We start from the raw sequence: 20,447 nt of genomic DNA on the forward strand, positions 1-20,447 counted from the left end.
TTATCAGCATGACCAGCTCCTGGTAGGTTTGGTAAAGAATGGCACAGGTTCCCAGAATTTAGATCCAATAGAGTCCATTAATAAATTTCTAACTTCCGAAGTACTTAAGCCTAGGCCTGGCCATAAAGAACACATGAAGGTTTAGGTAGCTTCGCAGAGTGTTCCGGTGAGCAGGAGTGGGTATAAAAAGCACGTTTTAGGGAATCGGAAGGCCATTCTACAGAAGCAGAACTGGTTCCACATTTTGACATTCCAAGAAAGACGTTTATGCACAACAGAAGAAAGACCTTTCTAACAAGGCTAACTCTCCAAGGGGGGTGGGGGGGAATTCCTGGTCAGGTGGGCAGGTCTCTCTTCCTGGAGTTACTGGAGCAGAGGTCACTGGATCTTTTATTGGGGATGCTATGGAGGGGAGCATGCATGAGGGTGAGTGTTGGACTAAGTAACCCCGGAAAGTCCTTCCAGTTCTGAGATCCTTGACTTTGTTTCACTTTCTTGGCCAGCTGTTTATTAATAAATGCTATCCTAGTTGTGCCTCCCATATCCTAAGAGTCATCATAGAACTAGAAAGATCAAGGAAGAGTGGTGTGGAGACCAAGTAGAATACTCCTAGGGATAAAGTAGAAAATATAATGACTGATGGAAAAAAGATCGGGCCTGGCAAAGAGGAAACAGAAGCTTGTCAGAGAGCTGAGCCTGCTAATACTCGGAAGGAGGGCAAACGGCTGTTTGATTTCTATTGAGGTCCAGATTAGAGCAAATGGGGTTAAATTAAATTAAACCACTATGAAGCTGGATCATCAGGAGCAGAGTGCTGGATCCCGGGCTATCAATCTCTCAGAGAATTGCCTTTATTCAGAGTGGAGATGAGAACAAGGTTGAGCTGCGTTTGTTGCTTTCGTGAAACTGATTAAGGCAAAGTCTACCCTGCTTCTTCTCTGAGTCTTTTAATAAAGGACTCATGATAAGCTCCTGCCAGTGTTTCATTATAGAAGAGCAAATAATGTGGTCTCTGCAGAAAGCTGTACTTATCTTCCATGTCAGAAAATTAAAACTGTGTAAATTGATGTAGTTCCTTGTTTTCTGCCTTTGGGACCAGAGAACTCGCACCAGGCCCTTGGGCACTTACATCTGCTCAGTGATGGTGCCTGAAAGTCACTATGTCCGCTCCTCATAATAGATGAACTCGCTTCAGGACCTTGATGACATGACTTGTGTTTTAACTTGTTCATCTCACATCTTTGGGAAGTGAGTAGGCTAAAATCTCATATACTCAAGACAAAATAGAATAAAAGGGAGAAATGATCGATTGGAAAGGAGCACGAGTTCCTGGGATGGGTTTTCAGTTCAGATTGAAGAATTTCAGTCTCAGGAGATGAGCAGAGATGGAGCGGGAGGTACTACACTCCGCATTGCGTTCTTGGTCATCATCTCATTATTCACTCCCACTGGTCTTGTGCAATATTAAAAGCTCCATAGCTGCCATTGGACACCCCGCACGTTGGTAAGTGACAACAATGAGATCCAGTTTAGGTCAACCAGTTGTCTGTTTGCAATTTCCTGAGTGTAGGTAAGTTCAGTTGTATGTCTGACAATTGACATTGGGGAGCTGTAAGTGGGGAGCACCTTGAGGACAGGAAATGGATCGTTTTTATCGCGGATTTCTTCCCACCCAGCATACAGACTGTCAGATTTCTTGTGTCTGTGAAGGTTTGTTTAATCAAATTAAAATGAATGGAATATAATTGAAATGGCTTGAACTTCACTGAACAGAATTAAATTGAATTGCCTAGTCTTGCCTTACACCAGGGGAATGTCTCACCTTTGTTAGCTAATCAACTCTAACAACAGAGCAAGAGTAAGCATAGCATGCTGAGCACAGTGTTTATAATTTAAACATGTGTTCGATCAAAAAATATTTATTGAGCACCTTGTATAGTCAGACCCTCCATTGGATGCTGGGAAGCTAATGGTGAATGAGACAGACAGACAGACATTGTCCCTGCCTTTAAGGAGCTCCACTGAGGAAAGGAAACAGGCACTGAGCAAGTCAATGCAGAAGTAAACATCTAATTTAGACTTGGGACAAGTGCCTGGAAGGGAAAAGATAAAGTCTTGTCAAAAGCATAAAATGAGGTGCCTACTAGAACAAGCTAATGTACTCAACTTAGAGAAAGCCCTGTGTCTGAGCAGAGTAGTGGGAGACGAAACCGAAGGAAGGGCTGTAGATGTTATTTGGCTAAGTAGAGACATGAGTGATGGGAGTTGGATTTTAAAAAATCAACTCTGGTTGCTCCCGGGTGGGGAGGAAGCAAGAATCAAAGCGGATACCAGGCAGGCGGCTACTGCTGTAGTGCAGGAGAGATGCGGTGGTTGACTGAACTGGGGTAGAGAAACGGAGAGAGCCTAGCCATATTCCGAAGGTAGATTGGAAAGGGCTTGGTTGACAGTTGGACGTGGCCAGGAAGAGAAGGTGTCAGCTGTTCATAGGGACAGATGGGAGATGGAGGTATATTACTAAGATAAAGAAGAGGGTCAGGATTGAGATGAGTAAAGATGTGAGAATTCCAACTGAGCATGTTGAGCTTGAGACGCCTGTGAAATACCCGCCTGGAGTTTGCGAACAGGGAATTGTGTACGGAACACAGAGCCATTCTGCAAATATTTACTGAAAACCTAACCTGTGTCAGGCACTGGGATGGGTGTAATACAAGGATGTACGTAGGACATCATCCCCTGACCTCTAGGACCTCACTGCCCATTGCTTAAGATGACAAGTGGGAAAATATTGCAATAAGAGGTAGGAATGATTTTTAAACACCATTAGAGATAGAGAGAAATAGGGCTATCTGAGTTGAAAAGACAAGGAAAGCCCCACCCCCCAGCTGAGTTGATGGAGGGTGGGCATCCAGGTAGAAGTCAGAGTGAGGAGAGAGGGCATCGAGGGCAGGCTCTGGAGGAGACAGAATCCTCACTGCCCAGAACAGAGAAGGCACTAGCACTGTGCCTGCCTGGGTGGAGCTCTGCAGCCATCACCTGACCAGGTGTGGGCGGGGCAGAAGAAGGACACACTAGGTTCTCAGCTCCAGCCGGGCCACACCCACGGGGGTGAGGATTGACATTTTTTTTTAATATATTTTATTGATTTTTTACAGAGAGGAAGGGAGAGAGATAGAGAGTCAGAAACATCGATGAGAGAGAAACATCGATCAGCTGCCTCCTGCACATCTCCCACTGGGGATGTGCCCGCAACCCAGGTACATGCCCTTGACCAGAATCGAACCTGGGACCCTTCAGTCCGCAGGCCGACGCTCTATCCACTGAGCCAAACCGGTTTCGGCGAGGATTGACATTTTGATGGTAAAAGTGAAGGTCTGGAGGGATCTTACCCATGAGAAGAAGCCAAGCAACGGGAGGGACATTGGCCAGGTTTGCTCTAGAGAAACTGATATTCCTCCTCCTTAGAGGGGAGGGGAGCAGGAGTTGAGCTTTGGGCTGTCTCGGTGCCCCAGCCTCTACCCCTGGAACATCTGTACTGAACAACGAAACATCCCAATCCCTTTGTTCTGTGTTCACCAGGCACTGCTGTCTTTGGCTAAAGAGCGTTTTCGAGGGGCTGAGAATATTCTTGGAAGAAGAGTCTCTTTAACGTAGCCCAGGTATCGTGGGTATAAATTTATGCCCAGGAACTACTGTGAGATGGATGACAGAGCCGTGATTTTCTCTGAGTCAGGTCTAACCCAGAGCAGCCCTGGCCTGACTCAGCTGGCCTTGACAGGGACTCAATCTCAGCTTCCTCACACCCAGAGAGTCACAGAGAAGTTCCTGGTCTTAGTTGTACCCTGCTCACCACTGGTTCAGCCAGTGCGTGGTCATGCATGTCCCTAACAGTGGGGGCTCTGCCGATTCAGTACCCCGGGGACCGGGGGCACAGTCCCCGCTGGGGCACGCCAAGGGCAGGAGTTACTGAACTTTGCTACAGCCCCTTTTTTTCACTCAGTTTCCGCCTCCTTCTCCTTCTCAGCATCATGTGTCCCTCTTGCTCCCCTCAAAGCTCTCAAAGGCAGCAGTGCTGCAACTTTACCCCCATTAGTGCTCCTGGGTGGCTTGTTTAGCGCAGCTTCCTGGGCCGGCACCAGGGTTCTGATTCAGCATGTCTGGGGGGAGGGGGCTAAGAATGCATTTCAAACAAGATCCAGGTGATACCCAGGTGAGGCCTACGCTATTGGTCCAGCTGTGAGGACACCGCTCCAAGAGGAGGGGACAAAAGTTCAGTCTCAGGAGATGAGCAGAGATGGAGGGGGAGGTACTACATCTCTCTTCCTCCTATGGAACCGGCAGGGAGAGAGAAGTCACAGGGAAGTGGAAGCGGAAATAAACATTTCAATTAATTGCCACACCATCCACGATCTCATGCCGATGATGAAATCATATTGGCCAACACATGGTTCCGATGCAGATTTTCCGAACTCCTGTGCTTGGAGAGGAAGACCCCAGGAGGACCTTGTATCTTTCCTCCCAGGGGACACAGGCCTGTGCTTTCAGTGACTCCTCCTTAGCCTGGAGCTCAGGACCCCGGCTTGGGGCTCCTGGCCCCTGCTCCTTGTCAGGTGATTTTCAGAAAGTTGCTCTGCTCCTACCCCCAAGTTCAGACAGTGATTTCTCTTCCTGTTGCCTAGACTTGTCATTGAGAAGCCTGGCACCATCTGCGAAATACATTTGCAAGTAAAATGTCCAAGTGGCAGGAGAGAGGCCGGGGAGAAGGGCAGCGAGCTGCGGTGAGCTGTGTCAGCCCCGCAGCCTGCAGTAGCTGTCAGCCCTCGGCCAGCCTTCTTGCTGGAAATAGAAACCCGGAGGTGTCCCTGCCCGCAGGGCCTCCCGCTGCCTCTCCCCACAGCACCTGGGGATGGGGTTGCCCTTGAAAGTCAAAGTTAAGTGGAAATGCCCCCAGTGCTTCCTCTCCCGGTGGCAGCATGGAAGAGTGTCTGCTGGGGCTGCCCTGCCTTCAAATCTCGGTGCCATGTATTAGCCGAGGGTGGTTTTAGACAAGCTCCATTACCTCTCTGTGCCAAAGTGTCCTCATTGCCAAAGTCAGATGAGAATACATCTCCCCCTAATGTTGTTGGGAGGATTCAAAGAGACAATGTGTGTCAGTTGCTTAGCATGGATCTGCTTCATTGCAAGTGTGCAAATGAAGGGGCGCCTTCATCATTCATTCCCCCTACTCTGCCCTGGATAATGGAGTTCCCATCTTAATTTTCCCCCTGGACCAGAAGCTCCTAAAGAGCAGGAGCTGGGTCTAATTCCCTTTTGTGTCCATTCCTTCAATCACCAAATCTCTGTTGAAGTCCTACTATGTGCCAGTCACTATACTAGGGGCCCAGCATCCGGCCCTGCCCATGGTATGCAGATGTTGATGAATAGTTAATGAATGAGATTGATGAGAAGGTTACAAAAGGTACATTTAATTAAACAGCACCCAGTGCTTGTCAAACTTCAGTAGCCTGCTGCCCACCTGGGAATCTTCACAGGATCAAATTCTGATTCGTCAAGTCTAGACTGGGGCCTGAGTGAGACTCTTCATGTCTAACAAGTTCCCAGGTGACCCTGTGGCTGCTGGTCTGAGGACCGCACTCTGAGCAGCCAGGCACTTCACCCGTGCCTTGTCTCACTTATTGCTCCTAAAACCTTATGAGTCAGGAATAAGGAGAAGCAGGTTCCTGGAGATCGGGTAGCTGGCCAGACGAGTCAGGGCGGCTGCCTCGCTTTGTCTGTCGAGCCACACTGACTCCCCAAGAACGGTGGTCCCTACATTGGCTGCATGTAGAACCACCCAGGGAGTATGAAGAACCCTGATGTCTGGGAATTGGACGGCAGGTAATTCTAATGTGCAGCAACGTTTTGGAACCAGAGGTTCCAAGCCCAATTCATCCAAGGGACAAGAAAGGAAGGGGCCTAATTGGCAATCTCTCTACTTTCAGGTACCAATCATAGACTTTCAGTATTTGGAGCTAAAGGCCCCTTTATTATTTTACAGGTGAGGACATTGAAGCCAACAGAGATTGAGAGATTCAACCATGATCTCCCAACTCTTCTTTTTTGGGGGGCTGGGGGATGGAAGGGTGACATAACTTGGAGTTGAAGAGCCCAAATCTTAGCTGTTTCTGTGTAGTTTTAACTTAACAACCGTTGATAACTTAGCCATGTGACATGCCTACACTTTAAATTGTAACCATTAATTGGGCACTTATTCTGTGAGTGGAATTAAATTATCCACTTAAGGAATGTGACCACATTTAATCTACCTAACACCCCCACAAAGTCAGCATTACTTACAGAGCCCTACACAGCGGGGAACTGGGGAGCCAGGATGCAAATTCAGCTGTGGGTGACGCCAAGTCCCCACCCTCGGAGTAGAAGGAGCTGTGGCTTTGTAGCCTTGTTTTTTAGATGAAGACCAGGAAGGGGAAGCAGCCTGCCCAGGGGCACACAGGAAGCAAGTGGCAGGCCTGGAAGTGAGACCAGGGTCTTCTAACTCTGGGCCCAGTGCTGTTTCCTATGATGTCCCGGGGACATGAGGCCAGGAAGAAAGGCCAGGATTCCAAAGCCATTCCCCCTCCCACTCAGGCTCCAGCCCCTACACCGTGAGCACTTTACTTTCCATAACAGACCAGCCTTTAGTCCAATTCCCCAAGAAAACTAATTACAAGAGAGCCCTTTGCCAATCTGTGCATCCCCTCCAAGCAGACCCAAATCAGTACATGTCCTTCCTGTCTCTTCCCAACCTGTGCCCCATTTCCTCTGCCATCTGAGACCACATAGCTACTCATTGAGCAAATATTTGTTGAGTACCTACTGTGAGCCAGGCACTCTATTGCAGATGAAGAGAAAAGGAGAAAATGGGACCCTACCCCAGTCTCTGCCTTCACAGCCCTAAGGCAGAGATAGACGGGTACGGAGGGGGCTCCTGAGAACTGACTAGTGCCATCGGTGATGATCCCAGGAAATGAGAGCTCAGAGAAGGGTCCCCAAGGCAGCTGGGAGTGGGGAGGCTCCCAGAGGCCTTACTGGAGGAAGGGATTTCAAATGTGAGACCTGAAATTCAATAGAGGTGGTGTGTGTGTGTGTGTGTGTGTGTGTGTGTGTGTGTGTGTACGCACATGCTGAGGCTGGGAACAACATATGGACAGCTGTCAGAGGTGATCTGAATATGATCTGGGTAAGTGAGTTGGAGGGAATTAGGGCAAATTCTGTGTGTCCTGATGGTAGAGTCTGAAGGAGCAAGAAGGAAGGACTGCAGTAGAAAAGGGGCCAGATCGCGCAGGGATTCGCACCACTGCTAAGAGGTTTGTATTTTTCTCTAAGAGTCAGTGGATCCATTAAAGATTTTAAGCCGGAATGAGAATTAGTCTCATTCCAACTCAGTAAGATTACGCTCTGGCTGCAATACGGAGATGAGGGGGCAGAGGTGGAAGCTGGGGACCTCTTAGGAGGCTATTGGCATAATCCAGGTCATGATGGTGGTGGCATCAATTAGGGCAGTGAGAGTGGGGACAGAGGATGAACACATTTGAGACAGATTTCTGAGGCTCCAGGCCTGGTGACTTATGAAATGTGAGAGGGGAGAGAGAAAGAGGGGGGAAGGACCCAGTCGGTGTGGCTCAGTGGTTGAGCATTAACCTATGAACCGGGAGGTCACTGTTGGATTCCTGGTCAGGGCACATGCCCGGGTTGTGGGCTCGATACACAGTAGGGGGCATGCAGGAGGCAGCAGATCACTGATTCTCTCTCGTCATTGATTCTATCTCTCTCTCCCTCTCCCTTCTTCTCTGAAATCAATAAAAATAGATTTTAAAAAGAAAAGTCAAGAGGGAGGAAGAGAGAGAGAACAGAATCAAGGACTGTGGCTGGACTATTGTCTCGAGCTAGTGGATGGTTCTGAGAAGGAGTGGGAGGTGGTGGGGGAGGAAGAGGGTTCTGAGAGGGGAAGGATGATGTTGACATGTTTATTATGAGCTGCCTATGGAGTGTCCCTGGGGAAATGTACAGTAGGAAGCTGGACTCCTGGAATGTTCTTTATTTATCAGAAGAGACCTTGAAGCTGTCAACACTTTGTAATCTTATCTTCCTAGGAGAAAGGATGGAAAGAATGACAGCTTGAGCCCAGTCATTGACTGCTGTAGCTCATGACATGGCTCAGGGAGATCACTAAGCAACAGAGGCCCTGGGGGCCCTGGGACAGCTAAGAAGACCTCTTATCTTTAAAATCGCAGAAAATGAGACAGCCCTCCCAGTCTCTTTAATGGGCATTCACTCACTCACTCACTCACTCACTCACTCACTCGGGTAATCTTTTTCTGAGCACTTTCCCTGTGCCGGACATTGAGGGTACAGGATGCGGAAGAAGGCCCCTGCTCTGAGTGTCTCCAGGGCTGGTGGAGAACACAGATATGTGGACATATGATTAAGATTCCATGTCATGGGCAGAGGAGAGTTGGATGTCAATGCTCAGGAGACCCGGAGGTTCTTGGACTTTGGGATGCCAAACATTGTCACGGAGTAGGTGTGGGTATGCGTAGAATGGTTTTCAGTTTTCATTTTGGTTCATTGTTCAAAATTCACAGCTGCAGAGATGGGGCCTTCAAATTTCACAGTTTTCAATATTATCACAATTCTGACTCCCTCCAAGTTCTTAGGAAAGCCACTTCCAAAGGCTACTCACTTGATGCTGTGTTAATGGGGATGAAGGCCTTGAAAGGAGAACTAACTGAGTGTTACGGGAGCAGAGGGAGTACCTAGCTCTGTCTGGGGCAGAAGAACATCCGGTGGAATCAGAGAAGGCTGCCTGGAGGAGGGAAAGGCACATGCGTGGGTCTTTAAAAATGAATTGGACGTCACAGCGTATAAAAGAAGGCTCCCATGGCTTATGCCAATGCCAAGGGAGTGAAGAGAACGTTGGAGTCGATAGCCTGGCTGGGGAGAAGCAGGATTCAGGGGGTGGGCAGCCGTGAATGTTATTCTGGGGAGACAGGTGGGCATGAAGGAAACAGTGGGGGAAAGCCCATACATGCAAATGCCCACAGGGACCAGGCAGGGACATAAATGAAGAACTAGTAGGGTGACCAACCGTCTCAGTTTGCGAGCATTTCCTGGGACACGGGGCTCTTAGTGCTAAAAGCAGGAACGTCCTGGGCTAACCAGGATGAGTTGGTTGCTCAAGAATTGAGGGCAGGCCTTGGCTACCTGGAAAGTTGTGGCCACACCCTCAGCCCTGCCCTCTCAGGGGGCAGCTAGCTCCCAGTACTGCCATATGGGAATGCAGAATGGGATCTTGGATCCTCCCAATATCCTAGAGACGCTGAAAATCTAGAAATCTAGAATGTTATGCAATAGCTTCTGATGTTTAAATGTTGACCCAAAAAGTCAAATGTTTCAAAAACACCGTGCTGGCAAACAAAGCATTTCCGTGGGCTTTGCGAGGCCTGGGTGCTGTCAGTGTGAGGATCTCTGGGCAAAGTGACGCAAGCAGAGCCCCCCTGTTTCTGCCCTGAGGCCCCCTTAAACACACATGCAGATGATTTTCATTATGCAGAGTGACTTCAGTGATCAATCGTTTGGTTCTTAATTTGATGCTGTTAACCAGATTTGGATGCTGGGCACAGAGTGTAATAGATCAAAGCAGGGATAAATAGTGGTAATAGAGACACCCACTTAATTTTTTTAAAAGATGACATTAGTGCTCAATGGCTTGCTCTTCCCCGAATCTGGAAACCTATGTGATGAGGAAGATAAAGAAGACTGTGCATCACAAACACCAGCCTTAGTGGTTAGTTGAGGCCCATTTATCCGGGATTTCAGTTCAACCACCTGGCTGAGATAGGATTGGGAAAGCATAGTCACTTTGTTTGTGGGGAACTTGGAGACTCAGGGGGAAGGTTGGGAGACAGTAGAGAATTGTATACTTTTAACACGGTGGTCAGAATGGTAGGGCTCTAGTACCAGTTCTGCCACTTTCAGAGGCTGTGTGACCATGGAGAAACCACCTAACCTCTCTGGTCCATGGCTTCCCCATTTGTGCTGCAAAGAAGCTGGCTTGCAAGGACTCCCAAGAATCACTCTTTCCATCATCTCTCCGATTCTAAGCTATGACTTTGATTAGACTTTTGTCAGGATTTCTTCTGGGGTGAAAGAGTCAGCAGGAGTTGAAAAGAACAAATCAGCTCAGACAATAGTAACATCTTTTTCCTTTTCTAGATGGAATTAGTAGATATGGCCTGCAGTAAGTTGATCTATCTGGATGCCACCAGGCCAGCTCTCTGGATGGCACTTTTCATTGTGTCGCTTGATTTTTCTTTAATTGAGTGCAGATCAGACCTTAGCGATGGGAGCTGGGTGCAGGGAGAAAGCCTCAAAGGCAGGGGCTCTCTGACCAGGCAGCCTTCTGCTCCCGGAGTGCGGGGGGGGGGGGGCGGGGGGGGGGGGGGGGGGGCAGGTGGGAGAGGACCTGCATGCATGCCAAGCTGCAGTGTCACCTTTATTAATGATGACGGGAGAGGGAGTCAGCAGGCAGCTAATGCGGACTGCAGCGGATGGTAATTGGAAGGTGTTGTTACCATTCCAAAGGACAGGGAAGCAAAAGTGGGACAAATGGGAATTTAAGAGGAGGGAGGTGAGCAGAGGGAAAGAATGAGGAAAAAAAAAGGAGTATGATGTCATTGGGAAAATTGCAAACCAGTAAGTCAATGAGGTGTCATTCCCAGGTCAGAGAGGAAACTGTCTAAGAGGAGCCAGCCTGTCGGGGAGCCGGGGCTGACAGGAAGCAGGAGATCAGGGTTCTCGCCAGGGGTCAGCTGAGCAGGAATGGACTTCCATTTCCTTCTGCTCCATCCTCTGTGGGCCTTCTGTGGGTGGTGTTGTGTGTTTTTTTTTTTGGGGGGGGGAGCATTTTTCCCCCATGAATGACATCAGAAGCAGTGCTCTATGCAAAAGGGCTTGACAGGGGCTCATTAATGTGCAGCCCGGAGTCAGCCATTCAGCCAGTGATCTCCGAGCTCAGTTTCATGGGATGTTTTATCATCCGGATCAGCTTCATAAAAGCCGGAGCATGACGATCCTGCCAGTTTTCACTGTTAACAGATGAAATAGCACTCTCTTCATAGGAATGATGAGCAAGGGCTGCAGTCGCTCCCTTTAGTTCTCAAGACCTTGTCAGCAGAGCTGGCCTGGAGGCAGCCCGGTAGGCAGGGGTCTGTGTGGCTTCCCGTTACCTACAGGTGGAGGATTAAGACCCTTTCAGTCTGTCCCCCGCCCTCCAAACATCGCTCGTGACCTCCATCTGCTGTGCCCACAGTAAGCTGCGGTCAGACCCTGCTACCTGGTGTGCTGGACGGGCCGGCCTCTCCCAGTAGGAATAGCTAGATGTGGAGATGAGGGGAGGTGCTAGGAGAGGCCTCGGAGAAAAGCTGGGCTCTGCGTTTAGAACATGAGGGGAGAAAAGCTGGGCTCTACGTTTAGAACGTGAGGGGAGAGACCTTCTTCATACTCCTTTATTCTTCACAAAGGAAGCATGAGGTGAAGTTTTATCCACAAAGTACTCATCCCTCCTGAAAACTCTTGCCTGGCTGCCTGGTTGGCCATGAATGTGTGTCTGTCTGCCCCTCCACTCCTTTCAGCGTGGAGGCCCCGCAAAGGGGAGAAGGACAAAGGGCAGGAAGAGCTTGTACAAATCACCACCCGCAATGCTCCCCAGGCCCACAGGAAGGTTTAAGCCATCCCCCACGAGTCCACCAAAAGCCAACTCTACAACTTCCTCAGCTAATCATCAAACCTCCTGGTGAACTGGAAAGGGGGTTGAGGCTGGGTGGCAAGAAGGCTGTGTGAGAGCTTCTGGGGTGCCAGGCTCCCCACGGAACCCTCTTCCACTGCATCTTCACAGCAGCCCTAGCGGCAGCACACACTGTTATCCCCATTTCAGAGATGAGAGAACTGAGGCTCAGAGAGTGAAAGCAACGTGCCCCGAGTTCCAGCATCTGAAGAGAGCTGGGATCTGATCCCAGGGCATGGGATGCCCTGTCTAGGGCCTCAGAAAAACTGCGTCTATCGGAAACAAGACATACTTCCTAGTGGTGTCTCACACTGAACCCTTCTTGGTCTTCAAAGCCCCAAGCAATGCCGCAAATGAAGGGGTGATCCTCAGCTGAGCCTGAAGTCATGGCAGACTGATACAGCATAGAGCATAGTTATTAAGAGGGCTGGTCTTATCTAGGCAGTTGTGCGTCTAACCTTATCAGGTGGTCTATCTGCCTATATCATCTGCCAAACTAGCGCCATCCTTTCATCCACCCATCCATTCATCCATCCATCCATCCATCCATCCATCCATCCATCCATGTGTCCGTCCATTTCTCCATCATTCTTTTATCTCTATATAGGCACAAGAAATGCTTAGAATGTGTCTTAAGATTTTAGAGGTTTATCACCTGCATTGAATATTCTTAGCATTCAGGGGTAGGCAGGTGGCATGGTAAGGTGAACTATTATGCATTTTTCTTCATGTGATTGCTTAATTTTCATATTAAGATTATATCATGTTTACAAAACAATCGTCTTTTTGTTTTTTCTAAAGAAAACAAAAACATTCTGGAGTCAAGCTGCCCTAGGCAGCCGTGTCACCTCTCTGCCCCTTGGTTCCCTCATCTGTAAAGTGCACGTGGTTTTGCCAACGTTGACTGGATGTTGCGAGGATGAAATGAGATGCAGCATCGACAGCGCTTGGCCCATAGCAAGTGCTCAATACCTGGTGGCTGCTCTTACCATCAGCATGCTTTTTCAGCCCAGTGTCTGACATTTAAGTGCCCAACTAATATTAGCTCTCCTTCTTCCAGATCTTTTCTTCCCTTGCCGCAACCGTGTACAAAGTCCTTAGTGATAAGGGCTTAGCATGCTGCCCAACACACTTAGCCCTTTAAATGGTAGTGGTTATCCTTCAGCCCACAGTGCCTCCTGCCTGAGACGTACTATCCTTTTGTGACGCCTTTTCCTGTTGAAGGTTGACCTTGTGTCATCTATAACCTGGATGCGAATGTTTGCAGGAGAAGGCGAGGGGCTACTTAGGAGTCCTCTCCAGAGCTCACATCCCCTCGATGCCCCTGACTCTGATTTTTCTCGGGGAGGTGTGAGCTGAGGACATCACGCTGCCCGGGACTGAAAGCAGGCTGCTCTGCCCAGCCCTTTCCCAGGCACTCGGCGAGAAGCGTGGAAGACTGTCACTGGTGAATGCACCAAGAATAAATCCTTGTTTCTGAAACTACTCCTTTTGCAATCACATTTGTGAACTTCCCCACCCACACCTCCAACGATGTAATTAGAAACATTTAGAGAAATTGTCTGCTGTTCAGTTAGAAACTGGGGGAGGGGAGGTGTCGAATGATAGCCCCTCTCCTGGCCAGCAGGCCTCACAGGCCCACAGGCTTGCATGACTTCAACCAGAGGCTGGGAGGGGCAGGAGAAGACCCCCCTCACTCAGCTCTGAACAGCAGGCAGACGAGTCATGTAAAACTAGAGCCCACACCCATGCCTGCCGAAGGAGGAGGCCTGAGTCTGCTATACCCAGTCAGATAGTGAGAAACTTCGCTGAGGAGCCGGGACACTACCACGAATGAGGAAGAAGCACCATGAAAACACAACTTGTGTTTTTCATGGACCATGACCCCAGGAACAACTCCAGTATGTCTTGGAGGTGGGCTTGTGTGGTTAGACATGAAAAATGCCTCTTTAAAGAGGGATTCCTGAAACACACAGCAGACAGAGCGAGCTTCTTAAAACCCAAAGCAGTGGCCTCCCTTTGCACTTAGAAGAAAATCCAAACTTTTGCCTCTGAGCCACAGGGGCCCACAGGACCTGGCCACCGCCTGTCTCTCTGACCTCATCTTACACCTCACCTGCCCTCATTTCGCACATCCCACCCAACCAGAGGCTGGGAGGGGCAGGAGAAGACCCCCCTCACTCAGCTCTGAACAGCAGGCAGACGAGTCATGTAAAACTAGAGCCCACACCCATGCCTGCCGAAGGAGGAGGCCTGAGTCTGCTATACCCAGTCAGATAGTGAGAAACTTCGCTGAGGAGCCGGGACACTACCACGAATGAGGAAGAAGCACCATGAAAACACAACTTGTGTTTTTCATGGACCATGACCCCAGGAACAACTCCAGTATGTCTTGGAGGTGGGCTTGTGTGGTTAGACATGAAAAATGCCTCTTTAAAGAGGGATTCCTGAAACACACAGCAGACAGAGCGAGCTTCTTAAAACCCAAAGCAGTGGCCTCCCTTTGCACTTGGAAGAAAATCCAAACTTTTGTCTCTGACCCACAGGGGCCCACAGGACCTGGCCACCACCTGTCTCTCTGACCTCGTCTTACACCTCACCTGCCCTCATTTCGCACATCCCACCTCAGGGCCTTTGCCCCTGCTGTGCGGTTGCCCCAGAATGCTGTTCTGCCAGATTTTTGCATGACTGGCTGTCATTATTCAGACCTACATTAAAACATCAGCTCTCTAAGAGGCCACCCACTGAAAATAGGTCCCTCCCCATTCCATTCTACCTCATTACTTTGTAATATTTTAAAAATATATTTGTATTGATTTCAGAGAGGAAGGGAGAGGGAGAGAGAGAGGTAGAAACATCAATGATGAGAGAGAACCATTCATCAGCTGCCTCCTGCACAGTCCCTGACCCGGAATCGAACCATGACCTCCTGGTTCATAGATAATCAACCACTGAGCCACACCCACTGGGCTCTTAGTTATACTTTATTAGTAGTAGATATCACTGTCTAAAATGATCTTAAACATGTATTTACTTGCTTAATATGTTTCCCCACCCCTGGCCCTCTAACCAACAGGAATATGAGCTCCTTAAGCAGAAATCCCTTGTTAATCTCACTCATGGCTGTATCCCCAGCACCTGGAAGGGTGCTAGAACATATTAGGTGCTTAAGAAATACTTGCTAAATTAAGGAATGTGTGAAAGAACGATCTCACTCTGGTTTATCAAATATAATTTTAGATGGAGTGCGCTCAGAGTAGAACAAAATTCTTTCATTTCCAGCCTCTCCTAAGGCAATACGTGACCCTAACATTCCATAGTTTGTGGGGGCCCGGGGGTCCCTGTAACATTCTTTCAGAGATGGAGAATATTAAACTCAGTCTCTCATCTAGCCAACATCTACTGATCCCATGCTACGTGCAAGTTCAAGTCTAGATTCTGCCACTACAGCAATGAATAAGTGGACAGAAACTTCTCCCAGGTGGAGCTGCCAGTACTGACAGGGGCAACATGGTGGGTTTATGAAAAGAACACAGGGGTTGGAGTCAGAAAGACCCCGATTTTAATTCCTGCCCCATCATATACTAAACATCTGTCTAAGCCAGCTGCTTGACCTCCATGCATCTCACTTTCCTCTATAAAATGGGCACACAGCTGACCTCCTGAGGTTGTTGAGATAATTCAGTAAGGCGATGAATGAATGGAATTTGCCCGCCTGCTACTTCCCCTTGGGATGAAGGGTCTCACTGTATTCCTTGGAAGATTTGAAGTCACCCCACACAGAGCCATGTGCATGGGCTCCAACCAGGATCCAAAGGGGTTAGTTTCAACGGATGAATGTGTGACCAATTCAGGCCCCTCTTCCGGCCTTGATTCAGAGCAGCCTTGGAACCCTGCCCCTCCTGCTCCTTCTCAGCAAGGGCAGTTCTCTGAGAAGACACCAAGCCTGCAGTTCTAGCTCCAGCTGGACAGCTGGCCCATCATCAATGCCCACAGTGCTGGGCGGGGTTGCACACAACTCACCCTCTGAGCTGCCATGAAGTACACAGGAGTGTGTCAGGGCACATCCAGAATACAAGGCAATCATGTGGCACCTTTCTGTTTTCCTGAGATGCTGGGCCTTTGACATGGAGCAGGTCTCAGAGAGCTCTGGATCTGTCCCATCAGAAGCTGCCCCTGAAGGACGGTGACTTGGTTAATGCTATCACAGAGCAGGGCCCCTGGTCACCAAAGGATGTCACTGCGCCCGCACAGAGACAGGCACCCATAAGGCAAACAGCTGGGGGACTACGTTTTCGGTATTTCATGCTTTTGGACACTGTTGTCACCCTTCCTACCTGCCAGCAGCTATCCCCAAATAAAGGAAACCTCCCAGCATGCTCTGTTCCGAGAGGCACACACTCGATTTACTAAACATCTGGACGTTGGGCATGTTAACCAACATCAGAGTCAAAGGGAGCTTAGGTGTTGGTCCCCCGCTGTGATGGGGAGCACCGGGTGTGCCCGCAGACGGTCACCGGTAGGGGGAGGCATCACTTCCTCTGCCCAGGTCAGGACTGCAGTTAGCTGATCTGCACAGTTTCTCTGGACCAGAGCCATCAGCAATGACAATAGTAGTCATCGTTGATAATGATTGAGGGCTTTCTCTGTCCCCAGTGCTTTACACAAATTGATTTAATTCTCATTAGAGCTGTATGACCCAGGGACTATTTCTACCCCCTTTTATAGACGAGGACACTGAGGCACAAGACCCTACCCAAGGTCACACAACTAGTAAGGGGTAGAGCTGAGATTTGAACTCAGGCTGCCCCACTCCTAGACCCCCACTCTGAAGCTCTCCATCCTGGCAGAACCGGATGTAAGCTCCTCAGAGCTCTTGAAAACACAGCCTTATCTGTCCTGCCCACTGCTGCACCCCAGCACCTAGCGCAGTGCCCAGAACTTGATGGTCGCTCAGACGGAACGGCACACTCTAGTCTCCGCAAATCTCACCACAAGCTCCCACTCTGAGCTGCCCGATGGAGGAAGGGGTGGTAGACGCCCTGTTTTTCCTGACACCACAGCCTCCCACCTTCGGTCCTGGATCCGCCACACAACCAGCACCAATTCCATCCAAGAATAAAATCCGTTATATAACCACATGGCAGTCGCAGGGGTAAATGGAGAAGCAACCTCAAAGTGTCACTCGGCCACTTTTAGTCTCCGATGGAAATCGATGGTCCAGTAGCTAGAACGTCTCCTCTCCCTGCGAGCCTCCCTGGGCGTGCAAACTTTCCTTCGTCTCCTTTCCTGGGTGCTCTCTCTATTTGATTTTATTTTATTTTGGTCGTGCACATTATTTGAAGTTACTATAGCAACGTGTCACCAGCTGGTATCGCATAGTAATGTTGGCATTTTAGGTAGCAAGCTCCCGAAGTTGGCTGTTTTCCTCCCTCTGCGATCTCATCACTCCCCCTGATCTCAGGTGAGTGGGGGACACATTGGCAGCAGCCATGCCCCTCCCCCTGTTCTGTTTGTGTTTCAAGGCCAGGAGAACCTTTAGCCTCTTCCTGGTTCCCCTGGCGCTGCAGGGGTCCTGGCTGGTGTGTAGGTGTGTTTGCATCAGAGCTGGTTCAATAGGTATGTTAGGTTGAGTGTTGTGCACCGAAGCTATCAATGTGGTGGTGATGGTGATGGTGATGATGATGATTTTTTTATGCAAAGGAGTAGGATGATTTGGGGAGGGCTGCTCTCCTGATCACAATCACCTAGTAGCCCAGCTAATTAATATTAATCACACAATCCTGGGTTTTTCTTTTTCCCTCTCACCTGGGCACAGTGAAGGGACCCCGACTGTTTGCCTTTGGAGCTTCGGCCCTCTCCCAGGTGTGCGAGACCTCCCACACACCGCTGGGCTGAATTAATGAAGAGGGCTGATTGTCTGGGTGGCTGGAGAGGCTTAGCAGCCCCTCATCAGCCGAGTGCCTGGATGATTGCACTTATTTTTACACGTTTGACCTAGTTTCACACCGTGTCTCCTCATGCTGTGATTCATTAGCTACGTTTTAAACCGCCCTGAGAGAAGCCGGGGTGACTCTGCCCGGCTTGTGCCAGCGTCTCGGATACAATTTCTCTCCGGAATTTGATATGCAGGTCCCCCTGGTATTCCGTTTTGGGAAGCAATTTCCCATCCGGGCGCCTGGCATGCTGCTTGGGTATGGATGAGTGGCTGCCTTATGCCTTGGTAGTAAATCTATGTCCACTATAGCAACTCGGCCGGGGCTGGGAAGAGGCGGTCCTCACCAGCCTGGACTGCAGGGGACCCCTCCACCCCCCTGCTCTCCATGCAGCCCTCAAAGGCTGCTGGCAGGGCTGGGGGTGTGGGCTGCTACACTGTAAAGTTTGAGCTGTGCCAATGGCAGGAGTATCTGAGTTGCTGAGGCAGATGCAGTCTGACCATCACCCCCACCCCCAATTCCCCTCGCTCTTTCTAAACATTTAAAACATGGTGGATGCAGGGGATCTCAAACTTGTAAGAAGGGAAGGGGGCAGGAAGCGAAAAGGTGGATTTCCATGCCGAGGACACTGCTGATCTGGGGGACGCGGCAGAGAAGCCTAGTGCGAAACCATTATTCTGTCTGCGCGACAGAGGTTTTCTGTTTTTGATTTTTTTTTTTTTTAATTTAAATGACTGGAGGAGCCCTTTCAAAATATGAACCTGCGGCTGGCGTCTCCAGCCATTTCACGGATCAGTCAGTCACCCCGGTGGGATGTCTGACAGGTGTGGCTCTAAGGTGGGCTGGACACCGTGGTAGAAACAGGGGCGCTCCCCGTCGGAAGTGAAATGCTGTCATTTCTCACTAACAGCCAAATGCAGGTAACTTGTCCAAACTTCAGTCTCCCGCACTACCAAGAGGCACTCAGCCGGCATTTCTCCGTGGCCGTTACAACGAAGGAAGGGGCACGCTGGCAAAAGTAATGCTGACGGGTGAGCGAGCTGGAACACCCCGAGCCGGTCCTTACACAAAGATAATGGTTTCTTTCATGAACCAGCCACTCTCTCTCGGTGGGGACCCGTCCCCCTCCCCCTCTCGATGTTTTTCTAAAAGGAAGCATGGAAGTTTCTCTAAACAAGGCTTCAGACAATGCAGCCCTTTCAAGGTAATGCCAGTGAACTTGAGCGCGGAGGTTTGTTTTTCGCCTTTTTTGCCCCCTTCACATTCAAATCAAGCCTTTGGGAATGACAAGCATTCCCGTGCCTGTGCATTCGGGGCAGCCTGCGGCTCTCACAATGGTGGATTTCCCAACACACACACACTCACACACACACACACACACACAGCGCCCAACCCCAAGGCTCCTTTACGCCAAAGCTTTAAAAGTAAACTATTGTCCAAGAGACATTGCATTTTCTCTCATGGGATCATCCATCACAGAAGAGAAAGCCTGGCCAGCCTCTTACCTTGAAGCAGTGGTTACCTGCAGGGGAGGTCCTCCCGCGCCTTGCACAGCGAGCCAGGCTCTGGCCAGCAGCGGACTTACTCCACGAGAAGGAATAATAAGTCCTTCATGTTGTAATTTCCACTGTTTAGATGCAAGAAGTGTAGTGGGTCTGCTCACGTAGGAATAAATAAAAAGCCGAACAAACTGCTGGGCTGCTACCATGTGAAAGAAAAGACCTCTAGTGGCCACAGGCTGAATTCTTTGAGGAAGGGAGACAGGAGATTGGAGGGAGTAGGAAATAGTGTGTGTGCTCTCTCCCTCCCCCCCCCCCCCCCCCCACACACACACACACACACACACACACTCCACCTCCCAAACTCTAAGATTCCTCCTTTCCTGCGTGCAGCCTGTCCAGAGAGATGCACAGTAATAAAGCCCGCGTCCTGGTTTAAGTGGGACCTGGTTAAGTTAGCAGTGATGGTGCTCTGTCTGGTTTGAAAGGGACTGACAATGGCACAAACTCACCCCATCCCTGGGGGCCTGAGCTGGAGAGAGGCTCACCAAGGCGGCCTGGATGGCCAAGGCGGTCGCCCGGTGCAGAGGCTGGGGTCCCCATCACCAGACACAGCGTCCACGCTGCTGCCCCTGAGAGTCCAGCCTTGCACTGTCTGCAGCTTGCATGCTTTCTGAGCATCCGTGTGTGTGTGTGTGTGTGTGTGTGTGTGGTCACTAGTGGTTGTCTTGAAATTCTGAATAATTTTTAACAAGGACTCTGCATTTTCATATCCTCTGAGCCCCACTAATTGCATAGCTGGCCTTGCTGATAGGGAAAGCAACGCCCCCACCCCCCGCCGCCCCCACCAACATCCTAGTTGGAAAGAACCTGAAAGCAAATGAGAGTCCCCATCTTTGGGAGCTACTTTGGGGAATGTGAACTTGAGGGACATTCGATTCCCAAAAGACTTCCTGTGGAGGGACATGGAAGGCGCTTCCTGGGACGTCGGGGCTATTCTTCTACCACAAACTACACTGCACATCGGTCATCTGGGAGGACATTTTTACTTCATATTTTTTATATATTTTCAACAAAGGAAGAAGTTGGGGGTCTTTTTGTTTGGGGGTGTGTTTGTGTGGTTTTTTGTTTTTGTTTTATTTTTTTAAATATATTTTATTGATTTTGTACAGAGAGGAAGGGAGGGAG

General features: G+C 49.6%; 2 protein-coding genes across 3 annotated transcripts in view; one reads left to right on the top strand and one right to left on the bottom strand.

The window, feature by feature from the left end:
* FAM196B (family with sequence similarity 196, member B) overlaps nt 1–19,458 on the bottom strand; it is a 102,027-nt gene extending 82,569 nt beyond the window's left edge. The window contains exon 1 of one of the 2 annotated variants that reach the window (XM_005860357.2): nt 19,266–19,458. The gene's annotated coding sequence lies outside the window, so the exon portion shown is untranslated. Of the gene's footprint in view, nt 1–15,847; nt 15,871–19,265 lie in introns of those variants that run through there. The other variant, XM_014534867.1, reaches the window with a different exon arrangement.
* The window catches only part of DOCK2 (dedicator of cytokinesis 2), a 361,206-nt gene that overhangs the window by 258,415 nt on the left and 82,344 nt on the right, over nt 1–20,447 (top strand). The window lies entirely within an intron of this gene.

The sequence above is a fragment of the Myotis brandtii genome, unplaced genomic scaffold, assembly GCF_000412655.1.
Source record: "Myotis brandtii unplaced genomic scaffold, ASM41265v1 scaffold1338, whole genome shotgun sequence".
NCBI lineage: Eukaryota > Metazoa > Chordata > Mammalia > Chiroptera > Vespertilionidae > Myotis > Myotis brandtii.